The sequence below is a fragment of the Lepus europaeus genome, chromosome 11 (genome assembly GCF_033115175.1).
Source record: "Lepus europaeus isolate LE1 chromosome 11, mLepTim1.pri, whole genome shotgun sequence".
Classification (NCBI taxonomy): domain Eukaryota; kingdom Metazoa; phylum Chordata; class Mammalia; order Lagomorpha; family Leporidae; genus Lepus; species Lepus europaeus.
In genome coordinates, this window is record NC_084837.1 from 6,300,925 (window position 1) to 6,317,255 (window position 16,331).

Sequence of the window (16,331 nt, forward strand, 5' to 3'; positions counted from 1 at the left end):
ACACTAGTGAAAATGTGATACTAGATTGTACTCTATTTTTTAACCTAATTCTCTCTCTTCATTCAATTAGCCTTTCTTGCCTGGATTTTCTGCTCTTGTGTAACATTTCCCAGGGAGAGCTCTCAGAGATTTGGTTTCTTAGAGATGCACAATCTCCCCCAAGGTTAGCAACCAACAATTTTTTTTTTTTTTTTTTTTACAAATTAAAATTGCACCGATTCCCAGTTCTGACAGTCATCGATCGACTTGTGATTGTGAATGTCCTTAGAAGGTAGAACCTACACAAATGAAGCCTGCCAGTGCATTAAGAAAAAGAGGAGGGCTATAAAATTCATTTGTGTTAATATTTGAAATACAGTTTTGTATTCTGAGCTGTGATGCTGAGTTTCAGTGTGAAGAATGCTGGGAAAAGGAGAAGCAGGTAGAACCGGGTGGAGAAAGCAGCCTGTGTACACATTTGCCCAACATACAGGGTCCCTAGGTTGAAAATCTTTTTCTTTTTTTCCTTTTGCATCCACTTGTGAACCTGCCTTTAGAGAGAGAAATAAAATAATCTCTTCAGGGATAGATTATGTCCTTTACATCACTCCATTCTATCAGGAATGTGCTTTTCCTGGCTGCAAGTTGAGTCTAGGTGAAGACTGCAAAGGGAGTGTTTGATTTTTTCCTTTTTTTTTTTTTTTTTTTTTTTTGGATTGCACTAAAGTGCTTTTTGTACCATTTTCAATTTCATGATGGGTTTGATCTTGCAAAAAAAGTGGGTTGGAACAGCACTTTTCTTGTGCACTTTAGAAATCTTTCAAAAGAGAAAACTCTGACAGTCTCATTTTGGAAAGGTTAGCTACATCTGCATCATGGTGGAATTGTTGAACTTCACTGAAATCTTTATCATATGTGATCCTGAAATATACAAATATATATATATATATACATTTGCATGTGGTGTGCGCACATATACATAGTGTATTACTAATGTATGTTCATGATCATTTGAGTTTGTTATGGATCTCAGTAACCTTATTGTAGGTGGCAAGTTTCAATGTGCCATATTAATAACTTGTTATCCAAGACAAATTAAGTCCTTATGTGTCAGAAGCACTCGGCACTGGATTATCTACAAGACAAGTATTTATTGAATAAATGTTGAGTCCAATTTCATTTTAATGTGACTGACTCTATGTTTCAGCCTCTTAGGCAGAGATAAAAACACTCAGACCTATAACTGTGTTGCAACATTACACCTAACTTGTCTATTTCTATTATTGTCTTTCTACATACAATATGGGAAGAAGGTTTTTTTTTTTTTTCTTTTTTGGAGGAGGGGGGGTTGTTGTTCTGAAGAGCAAGGGGAGAGACAGAAAAACGGCTGGCATTCAGCCTAAAGAGAAATCATTGAAACAAATTAATCCTATGCCGTTTAAATTGACATGGTAATCCATCATCAGAGAAGGCAAACTCTGAAAGCAATCTAGAATCTGCCCTGCTCTTTCCCTGGCCCTGGAGGCACAAAGACAGATAGTAAAAGAAGGAGGGGGGAATCATAAAAGTTAGGAATGCCTCAGAAAAGACTAAAATCGCCTGTATCAGCTCTCACTGTTCTGGCTCTGCAAGCCTCCATTGGAAAGGAGAGGTTAACTTTCAACAGTTGCTTTCCCAAGTTTCCCTGTTTAGTGGTGGGACTGTGGTGTCCAGCTCCAAAAGTCTGCTGCCAGGCAAACCCCAGCCTGTCGCGTCTCAAAAGTTGACCAGCTGGGAACCTGGGCAGGACCCACTCTTACACAGAAACTTTCCCAAAGTGGTAAGGGGCTTCTTTGTGGGGGTCAGGATTGGGGTTTGGTGTTGGCTGGCTTTGACTGTTGCTGTTCTGGAGTTTTGCTTTTGGTTTGTTTGTTTTTTGTTTAGTTTTGGTTTGGTTTGGTTTTTGTTTGTTTTGTTTTTTAATTTTTTGATGGGGGAGGGTGGGAAGCAATCTTTTTCTTATTTTTTGTCCTCCTGGAATCATCTCATTTTGTACTCCATGACACGGCATATTATGATAACTTTGAAAAGCAGGCTCTGATAGCATCCCTAAAAATGAAGGTGAGCCCCCCTGCCCTGCCACGGTCTTCTTTCATCTTGGGGGTTTCTTTCTATAATCTCCCTTCACTTCAAAATGCCTGTGATGGTGGATTGTGAAAACTTGCTGTAAAATTCAAAAATGATCTAATATAAAACTGAAACATCACATCTTGGGGACAGTCAGGATGAGATAAAACCTTATTAAGGGTTCAGCTGTAAAACCAGTGTGCCTGTATTTCCAACACACTGCACCCTGAGAGTCAGCGTCTCCTTAGGTGATAGATGTGGTGTGCTCCTGTTTGTCCTTGGGGGAAGGGGGCATCTTGCAGGCATGCCCTCCTCCATTGCTGCCCGAACACATACTTGGGAACACAGGAATGCATCTTGTTTTCCGATTCAGCTATGCACTCAGCCTGTAAATGTTGAAAATATATTTTAATTTCAAAAACTCACTCTGTTAACAACAGACAGTGTGTGAAGACAAAAATCCAAAATAATAGGACCAAAGGCCAACAGCAGAAGGACATAAATATAAACTGCTATACCCAGCAGCTGCCCCATTTTAATTTATCTGGAATAGAGTTTCCTCCAGCTTATTCAGAAAACTTTATATATTGCTGAAACTTTAGAATAGACATCACACCTCTTTCCTAGAATTAGAATTTTTATGGTTTTTTAAAAGGGAGTGGATAATTCTTGCATACTGACTAATGCCTTTTAAAGCACATAACCAGAAAAGACAAATGAAAGGCATTTCTAGGGCAAATAGGAAAAGAGAGTTAAAGGCTCTTCCATTAAATATTCATCCACAGCCATGCCAGTTGCAATTGTAAGAGTTGTTAGGAAAGAAGAACAGGTTGAGGTGTTTGCTTTTAATAGAACCTGGGGGATTGCAAGAGGAGCTCTTCAATAACTGAGCTTTCAGTTGCAGTTCCTGAAAAAGATCTGATGCTGTTGAATTTGTTTTCAAGTTATAGACGATGTGGACATTAGCAAAATAGCATATGATTTAAAAAGCCATTAAATTAACCAAAATCACATGAAAGAAAATCAATGAATCAGGAAGCATAAAAGTTTATCATTCAGAGGAGACTGTGAAGAAAAATATCCTTTGTAAACTTCCCTCTGTTTGGATTCTACAATACCAGCTTCTTTTCAATTATTTGGTAAGGTGGCAACCAACTCTACGAAACAAACACAAAAAATGTACAACCTATCCTTGGAAGCAAATACCTAAATTAACGTACATTCTGCAAAGAAATAGCCTTCCCTAATCTTTTAGCCTGACATGTGATCTGATGTGGTCCTGTCAAGAAATGCCCAACATGACATTTCTCACTGAAGTCAATGCTTTAATGTCTTCACTTTTGCTTTAACTATTTAAAGTGACATCATCTCAATCAATTTACCTCAGTCAAGTATATAGGAATCGCTTGGATAAGGTTGATTAACTTATAATAAATTGTACTAAGTGGATAGGAGAAGTACCTTTGTCTGCCCTGTATTCAAATGAACAAGACCATTGTAAATTTCACTGAAACAATACACTTTGTAAACCCTCAAGCTGATGCTTCCTTTGATCAGGGAGCTGAATATGTTAGCAGCACACCTCCTCTTAATTTTGCACAGAATTTTTAACTTTAGTTTTTTTTTAATCATGTGCCTTCCCATTTCAAGAAATTAACCTTTTAAGAGGAGAAATGAAGTTGGTAATTTAGTTAATTAAGTCTTTCTAAATTTATACATAATGCTTTTCTATTGTGGTATCGTGTCTGTCTGTGACCATCCAGTTACTCCCCTAATCAGATGCTTTATATGTTTTTTGTAAAGCTTTCTGAAAACCAGTGGTACTGAAATTCCTTCTTAAATTATTTTTCTTCTTCTGAAATTTACCTTTAGTTTGTGGTTAAAAGCAATTAAATCCAATAAATCCCCTTAGTTGTTCTGCTTGTATTTTCTTTAAGTACACTGATGCAGCTGATTAGCAATATTAATTTATCTGGAAATTTGCCTAAAACCTTCACATTTAAATGACTGGCACTTGATATCATTTGATTAATGCTTTTTTGACATACCAAAAATTAACTGTCCTCAAGATTTCATTACCACCGTCTTAAGAAAGAAAAAAAAATAAGAAAGTCAACCATTCCCCTCTCTGTCCACTTCTAAATGGGACCTGATGTCCACATGGCTTTCGATCTCTTCAGAACTTTCTCACCAAGGAGTTGCTTTGCAATATAACATTAATATAAAAAGCGTGTAGAGCCCCCATCAGACCTGGCTAAATGGGCAGAGGACTCCCTGATGCCACCCTCTCCAGCTACAGCCTCAGTTCACCAATCTCCTGAAGAGGGAAATGCAGGAGTGTAGCCCTGAGCTTTTAAATAACAGTAGGGAAAAGAGGCACAGCTTTTGTTTAAACACCCTGCCTAAGCTACCAAACCGGAGCTGCTTTTTTACCTTGAAGTGCCATTCTATGGGTTTTGCAAGCCACAACAGCTTTAGCATCACTAGGTGCCTGGATTTCCACAATAGTGAGTGCAAGGAGCTCATTCACAAACCTTTTTTTTTTTTTCACTGCTTTCTGCCAGACTCCCGGAATGCATGGGTGAGTGACAGACTCTATCTAGTGCTTGAGTATATGAATCTTGAATCCATCCAGGGACTTCTAACGCCATGGAAATGTCCACACACCCATGTGCATACACCTTCCTGCACGTGACTGGTGTGTAACCGTCCACTGAAATGCCACCCAGTGCGAAGCCAGCAGAATATATTCTTCTTATCCCCTCCAGACTTTATGGCTATAATTTGACCCCTGGAGGAAATATAAATGGGATTCTATTTAAATGAATGAAGGTAAACGATGCAGTGGGGTCTTTGTTTTACTTTTGAAAACTCCCTCTCACAATAATCTAGCGCTGTCCACACGCTGGATATATGTTGAAGGTGAGCTGGGCGGCCGGTTAGAATGGAAGGAAATAGCTCCCTGCGTTAGGTCCCCTCTCCTCCGAGGTCCCTCATCGTGGAGCCGGCGTGGGGATGCGAGCGACAGCTGTGAATGGAAGCTGCTCTCACGGAAAGGCTGAGCCCTACAACCTTTGCATTTCCCTGCCCTTCCCCTTCCTTCCGCCCTCTCTCCTTTCCTCCTCTCCTCCCTTCCTTCCTGGTGTGCATCATGTTTGCCACAGTCCCTTTGGTAGATCAGTGTAGTTAACCTACGCCCTGGCCAAGACCGACAAGGGTTAATGGAGACCCGGCTCCTGACACCGCCAGGTCAGCGACGCTGGTCAGCTCCCAATGCAGGAATGAGAGGATTACTGAAGAAGGAATTCCGAACACGACCTCCTCACACCTGAACAGAACGCTCCAATCCATTGGGATTCATAATCATCATTAGGAAAAAAAAAAAAAAAAAAAACTCCCTTCTGGAAAAACGGTTAATTGGATCTGCGGTTATATTTCCTGTTGCACCGAAGCGCCAGGCAGGCATCCTGAACTGAACCCCTCAAGCCGCCCAGAACATGAAGCAGTGGACAGGGGGAGGGGCCGACCGTCCCGCGCATACACACACATGCATGTGCACACACGTACATACATGTAGGGCGCTATCAGTTTCCTAGGGAAAAGAAGATTTTTAGGAGAAGGTCAGGAGTGGGCAAAGGAAGAAGAAACGAAGAAGGTTCTCCTCTCTCCTCACCCTCCGCCCCTCCTCTCTCTACTTGGTGTTCTGCAGCTGTCTTGAACCCCGTGGCGAGCGAGCCTCCAGCCACAGAAGCGCAAAGCCACGACCTCGCCGCTGGGGTGCCCTCGCCAGTGTCCCCAACCCGCCTGAGTCCGGCCAGCCTGGACACCTCCGCCACTTAAGGTCCCTGCACCAGCCTGCACCCCCCTCTCCCCGACAAGTTTCCACCTCCATCAGGGCTGTGGCCTGATGCCCCCAAAGCTGATTTCCCGCCTTGCAGAGCACGGGGACCGCACAGGGGGCACTTCTCCTAGGAGGTTCCTTGCCCCTGGCCTTCTTCCTCGGCCGCAGACTTCGCCGCACCTGCCCCGAACCGCTCCAGGCGCCCCGCAGTACCCGGCGGCCTCCTTCGACGCCGGATGGCTGGGAAGGAAAGGCGGCGAGCTGGGCTGGCTCACCAGGTCCTCTTCGGAAATATGGGAGGATTTAAAGGGACTTAAAGGGGAGAAAGCTGTGGGTGCGGCGGGACACGGCTGGCGGGAGCCCCCCGAAATGCTCGGGGGAGGAATGCAACTCGTGTGGGCCACACCTGTCCTCCTGGGCGCAGCCCGGACAGACGGCGCAAGGCGCACGCTCCCTCGAGGGCGCGCCGCACCTGCGACCGCCTCCCGGGGGCACCTGGCCACCGGGCTCGCGGCGCGGAGCCCGCGCAGCTCCCGCGCCCTGCACCGCGCGGCGGCCGGCGCGGCCCTCACTCGGCGCCGGCGCGGCGGAGCCGGGCGGGGCGGCCTCCCTGCCGCCGGCTGCGCCCTCGCGTCTCCCGTCGAGGAGAGGGGGAAGCCGGCCTGCGCCCGGAGCTCTCCGGGAGCTGGTCGGGCCGCCCCGCGCGAGGCCTGCTCCCCCCTCCCCCGGCAGCCTCGCCAAATCCCTGAAAGCCCCGTCCCCCTCGGTCACCCCGGGGGCTTCTAATCACTCCGTATCGATTTCCCTAACTCTTTTCATCCCGTTGAAGACACATCTTAAAACACTCCAGGCCGGAGTGTGCTCTGGGCTTTATCCACACTAATAAAATGATTTACCCTTCTCTCCGCGCTCTTCTCACAGAGGAAAATCGTTGGAGCCCCGGCTATTTGTGTGTGATCAGTAAATATTTAGTGCGGTGACATCCTCGGCTAGGCTGCGGATCGATCCGGGGCCCACCGGGAGGTGCGCACGGGCCGGGCGGGGCCGCGCCGGGCCCGCCGAGGGGCTTCGCCCGCCCTTGCCGCTGCCGGCCGCTGATTTACGGCCTCGGCAACCGGCGAGGGAGGGGGCTCCAGCGCGACTGGAAAATCAGCTTTTCCACCTTTTTACTTTTGACGTTCAGCCACTTCCCTGGGCTCCCCCCACGCCGCCCCTTCCGACGGCGCCCCGTGCGGCCCTGAGGCCCGGGGACCACCTATCACAGCCCGAGCGGGGGCGGCGGGGAGGCCCCAGCCCCTGCCCCGGGGGTCACCTCCTTCGTGGCGAGCTGCTCTCCACCCGCCCACAACCTCGGAGGGTGGAGAGGAGGGGGTGGAGAAGGCCAGGGCTGCCCTTCGCTGGACCTGGAGCTCCGCCGCTCGCCACCCTTTCTCGGACCCTCTCTGCCTTTGCCCTGCTCCCGCGTCGGCGGGTCGACGCCCCTCTGGCCGGGATGGAGTCCAGGGCGAACTTTCACTTTCCTGGCACAGAGGCGCCCCTTTCCTTCGCTTCGGGAAAGCGCCCGAGCCTGGAGATGTTATGAGGACTTCTGCCCCAAGGCTGGGGGGCCGCGGCCGGCCGGTGTCTGCGCCCCCTGGCCCTGCCGGCCTCCGCCAGGGCTCACCCCGTTTCGTTGCTGCAGGGCAGCACCGGGGACCTGGGACTCCAGGAAGCGGGCCCGACCCGGAATGGGGCCGGCACTTCCGACGTCCAACGGTCGAAGCCACCTGAGACTGCTCTGTTTCCAGGGGAGGAGAGTGAGGGACACCAGCCCCTCGGGCTCCACCGCCCTAGGGCCACGGGCACCGTCCTGAAGGTCTGCAACACCGCCACCCACCTGTTGGCAGGCCTGTGCCCCTTTCACCTGGGGCCCGGGCCTCTGCAGTGTGCGACCTTGCTGGGTCCACGCCCCCCTCCCGGACGCTGGCGCCTTCTCCTTTGTCCTGGCCAGGACCCTCTCAACTGCCTTATCTGCAGACTCTATCTTTATACTAATGCATACTTAATTGGTCCGTCTTGACTGTCCATATAAAACAATTTAATTAGGGTGCTTTCTTGCTTTGGAGGGCAAAAGGAAAAAAAAATCTGCCCAACGCTTATTGTATTTAGCACCAATACAGGCAGAAAATGTAGCACAAGTTTTTGGTTGAAAGAGCACCTCTGTGCCCATTGAAGGGCGTTGATCCGAAAAGACAGAAAGGACAAGTAAAATCGATTTGAAGCGACCCTCTCTGTCCCTTTCACACCATTCAGAAACTCCATTCCTTCTAAGACAAAGCCCAGCGCCTTGGGAATTCTCAGGGGAAAAGAGGACCCCAGTCCCACAAGCCCAGGGCACTTTTTTAAAAATCGGCAATATTCCACTTAAACCCCACACTCGGTGCCGTGCCCCCCACGGCTCCTAGGCATGTGTGGGTTTCACCAGCGCCCCCTCAAAAAAGGCAGGCAGTGGCTGACAAACTCCCAACTCCACTGGCCACTTGGCTTCCTGGCCAGGGCAGGCCAGTCTTTTAGGGTTAGTGCAGCCCTCACCTTTGACCCCTCCAGATCTAAGCGGCTGCCAACCCTGGCCAAAGTTAAAAGAAAATGGCAACAACAACAAAAACAAAACATTTCTCTGCTCCTCAGGCCAGGGAATCCAGTTCTGGTTCATCGACCAGAGCCACGGCACCCAAGAGCCACCTCCATCCCTAACTCCCACCCCACCAATGACCTGCTCTAGCCACCTCTGACCGCAGGAGGGAACTCAAGTTGTCAGGGTGGCACGGCTGGACTGAGGCGTGAGCTGCCCGGTCTGGACGGTCCCTACCAGGAACCCGGAATGCCGGGTTAGGGGCAAGGAGCCCAGGTGAGGAAGGCAGTCCTCCATCAGCCCTGGCGAGAAAGGGAGGAGGGAGGAGAAGAGCTGGGGAGGGGGAAGGAGGGGCAGGCCCGCTGCGATCACCTTCACCTGCCCTGAGCTGGCCTCCTGGTTCAACCAGCGCTCGACCTTCAGCTGGGGTTGAAGGGGCGGGGCGCAAGGGAGGGGCACCCCCCAGTTACACAAGTGGCCTCCTTCTACTCAGAGAATGAGTTCACCCCCTCAGGAGCCTCACCTTCCACCCGCTCCTGCAACTGATGAGACAAACCGCAAGGAAGAACTTCTGCAGCCCGTATTTATGGTATTAATGAATAGTTAAAAAAAGATTTACACTTCTTATGATCAATATTCTGAGTTATTTCCCTCAAAGTATATAATTACAGTGTCTTCAGAGTTTTCATCATTGTTTGAGGTGGCAAAACCATTTGTAATTTTCATTAGCCAGTAAACATGTAATTAACATTCAGCACTGTGTTTAACTTAATTCCTGTTTAAGACAAGGACAAGAAGCAGCCGAAGAGCATTATTTCCATTTGTCAAGTCTGACATACATCTTACCATAACAGTCTCCCAAAATAAAAGATCTGTGTTTCCCCATTATTCTCCTCTTAAAACAACCCCCCAAAAAAATCCATTACTTAAAACCGTTTTAAAAGTGTGAGGAGGCAGTCTTAGTTTATTCTCAGTTTTTGCTGGTTAACAGTATTCCTGTTCCCTCTATTCATTTCGGGGAGAAGATTAAAAGAGGGGGTGAACTGGGCATTCATTCTATGGAGGCATGAAATGGGGAACCCCTCCCCCCCAAAAAAACAGAGTTCCTCTTCAGGAAAGTTCTAGAATGGGGACTGGAAAGGGGGAGAGACACAAATCCAGGGGGGAGGGGGGACTCACTGGGGGGAACTTGAGTTAAAAGTAGGAAATGAGGAATCCAAGGGATTCTTAGGAAAAAAACGTTGCCCTCCTATTTCAAGTTCTATCTTTGATCCAGGGCAAGGGGAGCCTGCGTGCCAGCCTGCAAGGCTGCTGCTTTTTCCTCTCTTCTCCCACCTCTGTTTTTTCCAACTTGCTTTAGGATTAGCCTCCATCCCTCTGGACCCCAAACAGTGGGATCTGGCTGCGCCTCGGTCGTCTTGCTTTGCAGTATCGCCCATAGTTGGTGGCGGTTTTCTGCTGAGGCAGAGCCGTTTGCTCCAGCCTCCGACTAAACTCATTAAGTTGGGAGATTTTTTTCAATTGGACGGGTGTTTTTAAAGTCTCGTCTTTCCAGCCCCAAACAAGGTGTAACAACGCACTCTTCCTTCTAAGGAATGAGATGAGAGACAAGGATCACTCCAGACATCTCCTACCTACGGTTTGGGGTTTTTTTTCTTAAAGGCGAGGCTTGCATTCCTCAGCAGCTGTGTACAGACTCCCTGAAACCTTGTCTCTCTAAAGTTAGTGTGCAGGGTTTTCCAGGGCTGAGAGCTAGCGCCTAATACATGGGGAAGCACTTCCTTGAGGTGGAAGATCTCTCCCGTCACCTTTCCTCGTTTTCCCTGCAGGCTAGTGCCTACTTTTTATCAGTTTGCACAATCGCTTAGATAAACACCGAGGAGGCGATTCTCTTTAATTATCCAAGACACATCTTTTCAGGGGGCCAACAAAGCGTTTATTTCCCTCGCCAAACTAAAGGAGAGTTATTCCAGTTTAGAAGGAAGATGCAAGCGGTTTGGGACCTTGAGCAAGGCAAATATGGTTTTGGTATGTTTACTTACAGTATTTTTCTCTCCTCTCTCTCTCTCTCTCTCTCTCCTTTCTCACTTTCCTCCTTGTGCTGTGTGGGGTTGGGGATGACTTGGGGGCTTTTCAGAAATTCGGTTTGCTAACGTGTATGGAATGCCTAGGACTGTGGTTTAAGGGGTTCTGGGGAAGGGGGGACAGAGTCAATTCAATGCATTGCCATGTTTTATTACATGTGTGTGGTAGGAGAGGTGGTGCAGGGGGAAGAGGGGGGAAAATGCAATTGCAAAGCTGCCAAAATATGATTAAGCCAAAGCATAAAGACTGCGGTGCCTCCCATCTCCTCGTCCTGTCTCCTGAAACTCATTTCCTTCCATAGAGAAAGCCGAAAACCAGTCGGAGAAGCGTGGCTTCCCAAGGAGCAGGCGACTGGGTTTTCTAGCGAAGGAGCTGCCAGGCTCGCGCTAAGTATACGAATTTACTGTTGGATTTGTCTCTGCGCTTCGTTTTGCAACCTTGTGCAACTGACAGGCAGGCAGGCAGGCAGGCAGGGCTCGAGAAAAGCGGCGGCCGGCGCCCTCGGCCGCCGGTCGGGGAGGCGAGCGCCCGGCTAAGCCGGGAGAACCGCGACGAGACGGGGTACTCACCATCCGGCGGGGTGGCGGAGCTGGCGTGCGGGTTTCTGGCAAACGTTTACCTTTTGGCTGTCTATTTGCAACCGCGCCGGGCTGACTTAAGCAGCAATTCTGTGCTCTGTCCAGAACGTTCGGGGAACCGTTCCTCATTTTTAAAAAGCCAAGGAGAGAGACGACAGAGACAGAGAGAAAGAAAAAGAGAGGAGGGGGTGAGGGGGACTCACATAAACCCAGTTCAAAAAAAAAAAAAAAATCATCACCTCTTCACCAGTGACTCGGGGAACGCAGAGGTGGCGAGATCCCAGTGCAGTCCAACCACGCCAGAGCCAATTAATTTTAAATCCTGAAGAATTATTCAGATTAAAATGTACAGAAGTTTCATTCTGCTATGCCTACGTGAGCCCAAAGTCGTTTCCCTTTAAGAGCTCCTTTTCTTTTAAAGTTGAATTTTAGGCAGCGAGGGCTCTTACACTAGGGGGCAGACAGATACTGTACTTGCTCCAATCTTCAGCAATTCTTTCCCTCCCAGCATATGCTCTGATTTAGCACTGTAAATTTTTCAGAGGACCCAACTCTGACAGCCCCTGGTGATTTTCAAAGTACCACAAGCCAGTGGTTAAAAATTGCATTGACTTGGAAGTTCAGAGGGACACAATGGAAGCCCCTTTCCCTATTCATGGAGCTCCAGTGTGGTGGAAGAGAAAAACACACACGGACGAGATTGGGGGAAAGGAGGAATTCAATGAATCCTGGTGGACAGAACTGGTTTCCACTGAGTTCAGAGTTAAACTCGGCATTTGCTGGGGCCTGTATTCATAGTGTGATTTAATCTGTAAAGAATTACAGCCCATCCAGCCACTTTCCGCAAAAAAATCATATTCCTGGGTGTGTGTTTGTTTGTCTCCCCAGATTAAAAGAAATGCTATTCCAGCTTTCTCCAGCCAAATTAAAGCTTGTCATTCCTCTCATTAAAATAAATTTACATCTGCAATAAGAGACTGGCCTGGGTTTTCTTTAAAAAGAACAATATATTGATATTTATTGGTTAGCCTTTGAGGTTTTTAATCTTGGCATCAAGGCAAGCGAGCATCTCTGAAGAAGACATTTTAAAATATTTTTGTTTCTTTTTCCTTTGCAGTCTGCCATACCTATGTCTTCTTCTATGCAGTAAAATTTACTACAATTCATATGGTGATTTTGAAAACCTTTTTGACAGCACTTCCATGACTGAATGAGTCTCAAAAATACAGAAACACCTCTGACTTTATGGCAGCCCTGTGGTCGTGTGCCTGGCAGGCTCCAATTTCACAGGAGAGATGGCTTGGGAAATTCTTTATTTTCAATCTAAGGCCATCAGAGCGTACTTCAGATTCCAAAAATCTCTACATGACCCATGGAAGCTGATCTCCCTTTTTTCTTTTCTTTTTTTTTTTTTAAATAAAAGGTGATGTTGCCGTGGACCGCTCCGCACTCAAGAGTCAAGATTAACATTTCCCTATAATCAATTATTCTCATCTATTAAATTGAGATGAGAATACCCATTAGATTTCCCATCTCGATTCCAGTCCCACTACATCTAGGCTGAGTTTGCCCCTAATTAACTGACGTTTGCGGCATTGGACAATTGCTCGAATCATAGAGGTTAGAAAGGAAGAGGAAAAAACCCAAAACTGTCTCCTTTGAAATGATTTCTTTTCCATCCTTCTGGTCCTCTTCAGGAGAAAGTTATATTGTGTCTCTCATCAACCTGAAGTTCTCAGTCTGGCTTCACTCTGTGGTAATCTTATTAAACACCAGGTTTATCTTAGTTGAGGGTCCACTCTAGGGTGTTTTTTTTTTTTTTTTTAATACTTTCAAATAATCCCAGCACCTGCAGCTTTAGCGAAAAGTGTGACTTCAGTGGAGAAAGAGTAAGGGCTAAGGAGTTTCAGGAGTAAAGTTTAAGTGGGATTTTTCCTTCCCTAAAAAACCAGCCCCTGGTTGCTTACGTCTAGTTCGTACCTCCTGTTCTGCCTATGTGTGTGCAAAGGGAATTGAACACAAACTACAATCTACACATGTCAATTAAATGTGGCGTTCCCTCTTTAAAATACCTTATCTCACCAATTTTTCGGGCTACCAGGGATGTGTTTCTGCAGTCGTCAATTTACTCCTTATAAGTGTTCATTTTTTTCCTAGGGCTCAGCGTCTTTTGTGTAAAATATTTTAATTGTTCATCAACCTGGTTGACTGGCGGTTTACAGTTTTTCTCGGTGCAGGGTGTGTCTGGTGGAATCATGATTTTCTGGTATCAGTATGAGAGAACCGTAGCCCAGGAAAAGGCTCGCGAATATACAGTGTATTCCAGAGGCGCAATTGTATATATCTGATGTTTAAGACCAAACACCCTGGAGCTGAAAGACACGGGCCGCGGTCGGTCGATAGTTTTCGCACATGGGGGAGCAGGCTTTGAAGTTGTCGCAGGGGCTCTCCTGAGGGAGAAGTCTTGGCTTGTGCGCGGTTGCTGTGAGCCTTGGGCTGGTCTCACTTCCAGTTTGGGGCAGAATCTCTGGGTGTGTTTTAATGACTGTATGAATGCTTAAAAGGGAGCCGAGGAACAATGAGGTCCGGCCTCAACTGTTCTGCGACGGAGGAACACAGTCGCCGAATTCTTTGTCTGCGTACATTGACAAATGTGCATCCGATGCGTGTGCGCGGCGAGGCTGCGGCCACCCCCGCCTGTCCGTCAGCCGGCCGAGCGGCCTCTCCCCTGGCCCCACGACCGGGCGCCAGGGCGCTGGCTTCGGAGTTTGCAAAGACCAGCGAGAGAGGATAAAGTTGGCGGAAACCGACTGCACTTGCGCCGTGACCAGGCGAGGAAGCCCACTTCTGCTTCTCAGCATCCGAGATGCTTACTTGGAGCAGTGAGATGTCAGGCCACCTACCCAAGAAACGTTAGCCCTGCCGAGAGCAGACGGGCACACCAGGGCTTCCCCACCCCCACCCCCTTTAAAAAAAAGAGAGAGAGAGAGAGAGTTGGGGCGGGGGTGGGGGTGGGAAAAGAGCCACCTAACCGAGCCAGAGAACAGAGCCGACCCAGCGAAGGCTGTGCCACCGCCCGGATTTGGCCAAACCTTCCGTGTGGGGAACGCCCGCGGGCTCCGGTCGCCTCAGCGTCCCGCCCCCGCCCGCTGCCCCTCCGCGGAGAACTTTTCTCCGGCCCGGGCGCCACAGGCCACCGGGATGCGCCGCGAGTCCCCGGGCGGCGCGCCGCGCGGCATCGCCAAGTTGCGCGAGGCGAAGTCCCCGATTCCCTCGCGAGCCGCTCGCTCGCTCGCTCGCGGAGCCTTTAAGAGGCGTTGTGTGTGTGCGCGCCGCGCTCGGCTCCCCGCCGGGGCGGAAACCTCGGGTGCCGACCGCGCGGAGAGCTGGGGGCCGCGCTCCCCGGGGCCGGCGGGCGGGCGAGCGGCCGTGCGCCCATCTCCGCGTCCCGCCCCCCCCCACTCGCCCAGCCTCGGCGGCCCCGCCACGGCGCGGCCCCCGCGTCCCCGCCCCCAGCGCGCCCCGCGTCGCGGCCCCGCCACGCCGCTCGCGCTAGGACCGGGCTGCGCCCGCGGGCCGCCATGGCGGGGCCGCCGCGCGCTCCGGCCAATGACGGCGAGGGGGCGGCGCGCGCGCGCCTGGCCAGGCCAACCCCGGCGGCTGCCTTATAAGGCGCGCCGTCGCCATGGCAACGTGCGCTAAGTTGCAGCAGTCGTGTCAAAGTTCACTATATAGAGAGCTCGGTGAGCCGATCGCGGAGAAGCCACTTCTGCCAGCCCCGGCGCCTATAAATCGCATTCCCTCCCGCGCCCCCCTTTTTAGCATATTTGATCACTTTGATGCTCTGTTCTTTTCTCTCCGCGGTGTGTGTGTGCGTGCGCGCGTGTGTGTTCGCCTCCTCCTCCTCCTCCTCGCCTGCTCCGGGCGCCGCGCTGCCTCTTCTGCCCCTCTCTCCCTCTCCGTCTCTCTCTCCCCTGCGCGCACCGAGGATGCGCTTCTAGGTGGTGATCTGCCCTCCTTTCTCTCCTCTATCATTTCTCCCCCGCCGCCGGCGCCTTGACTCTTTCCCTATGTGCGTGCGGCGGCGGCGGCAGCGGCAGCAGCAGCGGCTCCGGCGGCGGCAGCAGCAGCGGCGGCAGCAGCAGCGACTTCAGCGGCGGCGGCGGCGCTAGACGCGGCGGCGGCGGCTCCGGCGGCTCCGGGCCCGACCCGGCGGCGGCTCCGGCGGCGGCGGCCCGCGGGGAGCGGCGGCGGCGGCGGCGGCCTCCACCCGGCGACAGCGGGCGGCGGCGGCCGCAGCGAGCGAGGCGCGCGCCGGGCGCCCGGGGCAGGCGGCGGCGGCGGCGGCGGCCCAGCGCCAGGACGACGCCGCGCAGCGCTCGACGCGGACCACTTTCATGCTGATTCCCCCGGACCCGGGCAGCGCTCCGGCCACTCCGCGGGCCGCCGGCCTCCGCCCCGGCCTGCCGGGCTCCCTGGGCGCGCCCGCGCCCGGCGCCTCTGCTCTCCCAGTCCTCCTGATTTCGATGGCTTTCCTGAATGGCTGACTGTGGGCTGCCCTGGACTTGGCCCCCGGACAGTCGCCTCTCCTCCTCCTCCACCTCCTCCTCCTCCTCCTCCTCCTCGTCCTCGTCCTCCTCCTCCTCCTCCTCTTCCTTCTCCTCCTCCTCCAACTCCTCCTGGGCTGCACACCAGCTCTGAGAGCGAGAGAGTGAACGAGAGAGGGAGGGAGAGAGTGAGAGCGAGCGAGATCTTTGGAGAGATTTTTTTTTTTTTTTTTTTGCCTCCTACTTCTGTCTTGAAGCCAGACAATCGACTCGCAGCTCTCCCTCCCCTCCCTCTCTCCACGCTCTGCTCCCGCTCGCTCTCCCCTGTCCCCTTCCCCTCCCCTCCCGGCGGAAAGCCCCCCGAAACCAACAAAGCTGAGCCGAGGGAAACAAACAAAACAAACACACCGGGCCAGACAAGCCATCGACACAACTTTGCAAAAGCAAAAACAAAAAAGGAAAAACTCACCAACCTCCACCAACTAGCCCTGAGCCACCCGGGGCGCCCTCCCGCGCCCTCTCGCACCCTCGCACACACAAAAGGCGGCGCGCAGGAGCCCGAGACCCGGGAGCCGCCGCCGCCG

The 16,331-nt window shown here is 50.9% G+C and overlaps 1 long non-coding RNA gene across 1 annotated transcript in view; it reads right to left on the reverse strand.

Moving 5' to 3' along the window:
- Positions 1–11,551, reverse strand: part of LOC133769757 (uncharacterized) — a 46,509-nt gene extending 34,958 nt beyond the window's left edge. The window contains exon 1 of the long non-coding RNA XR_009867235.1: positions 11,192–11,551. This is a non-coding gene — a long non-coding RNA (uncharacterized LOC133769757). The remainder of the gene's footprint in view (positions 1–11,191) is intronic.
- Between the last annotated feature and the right edge of the window lie 4,780 nt (positions 11,552–16,331).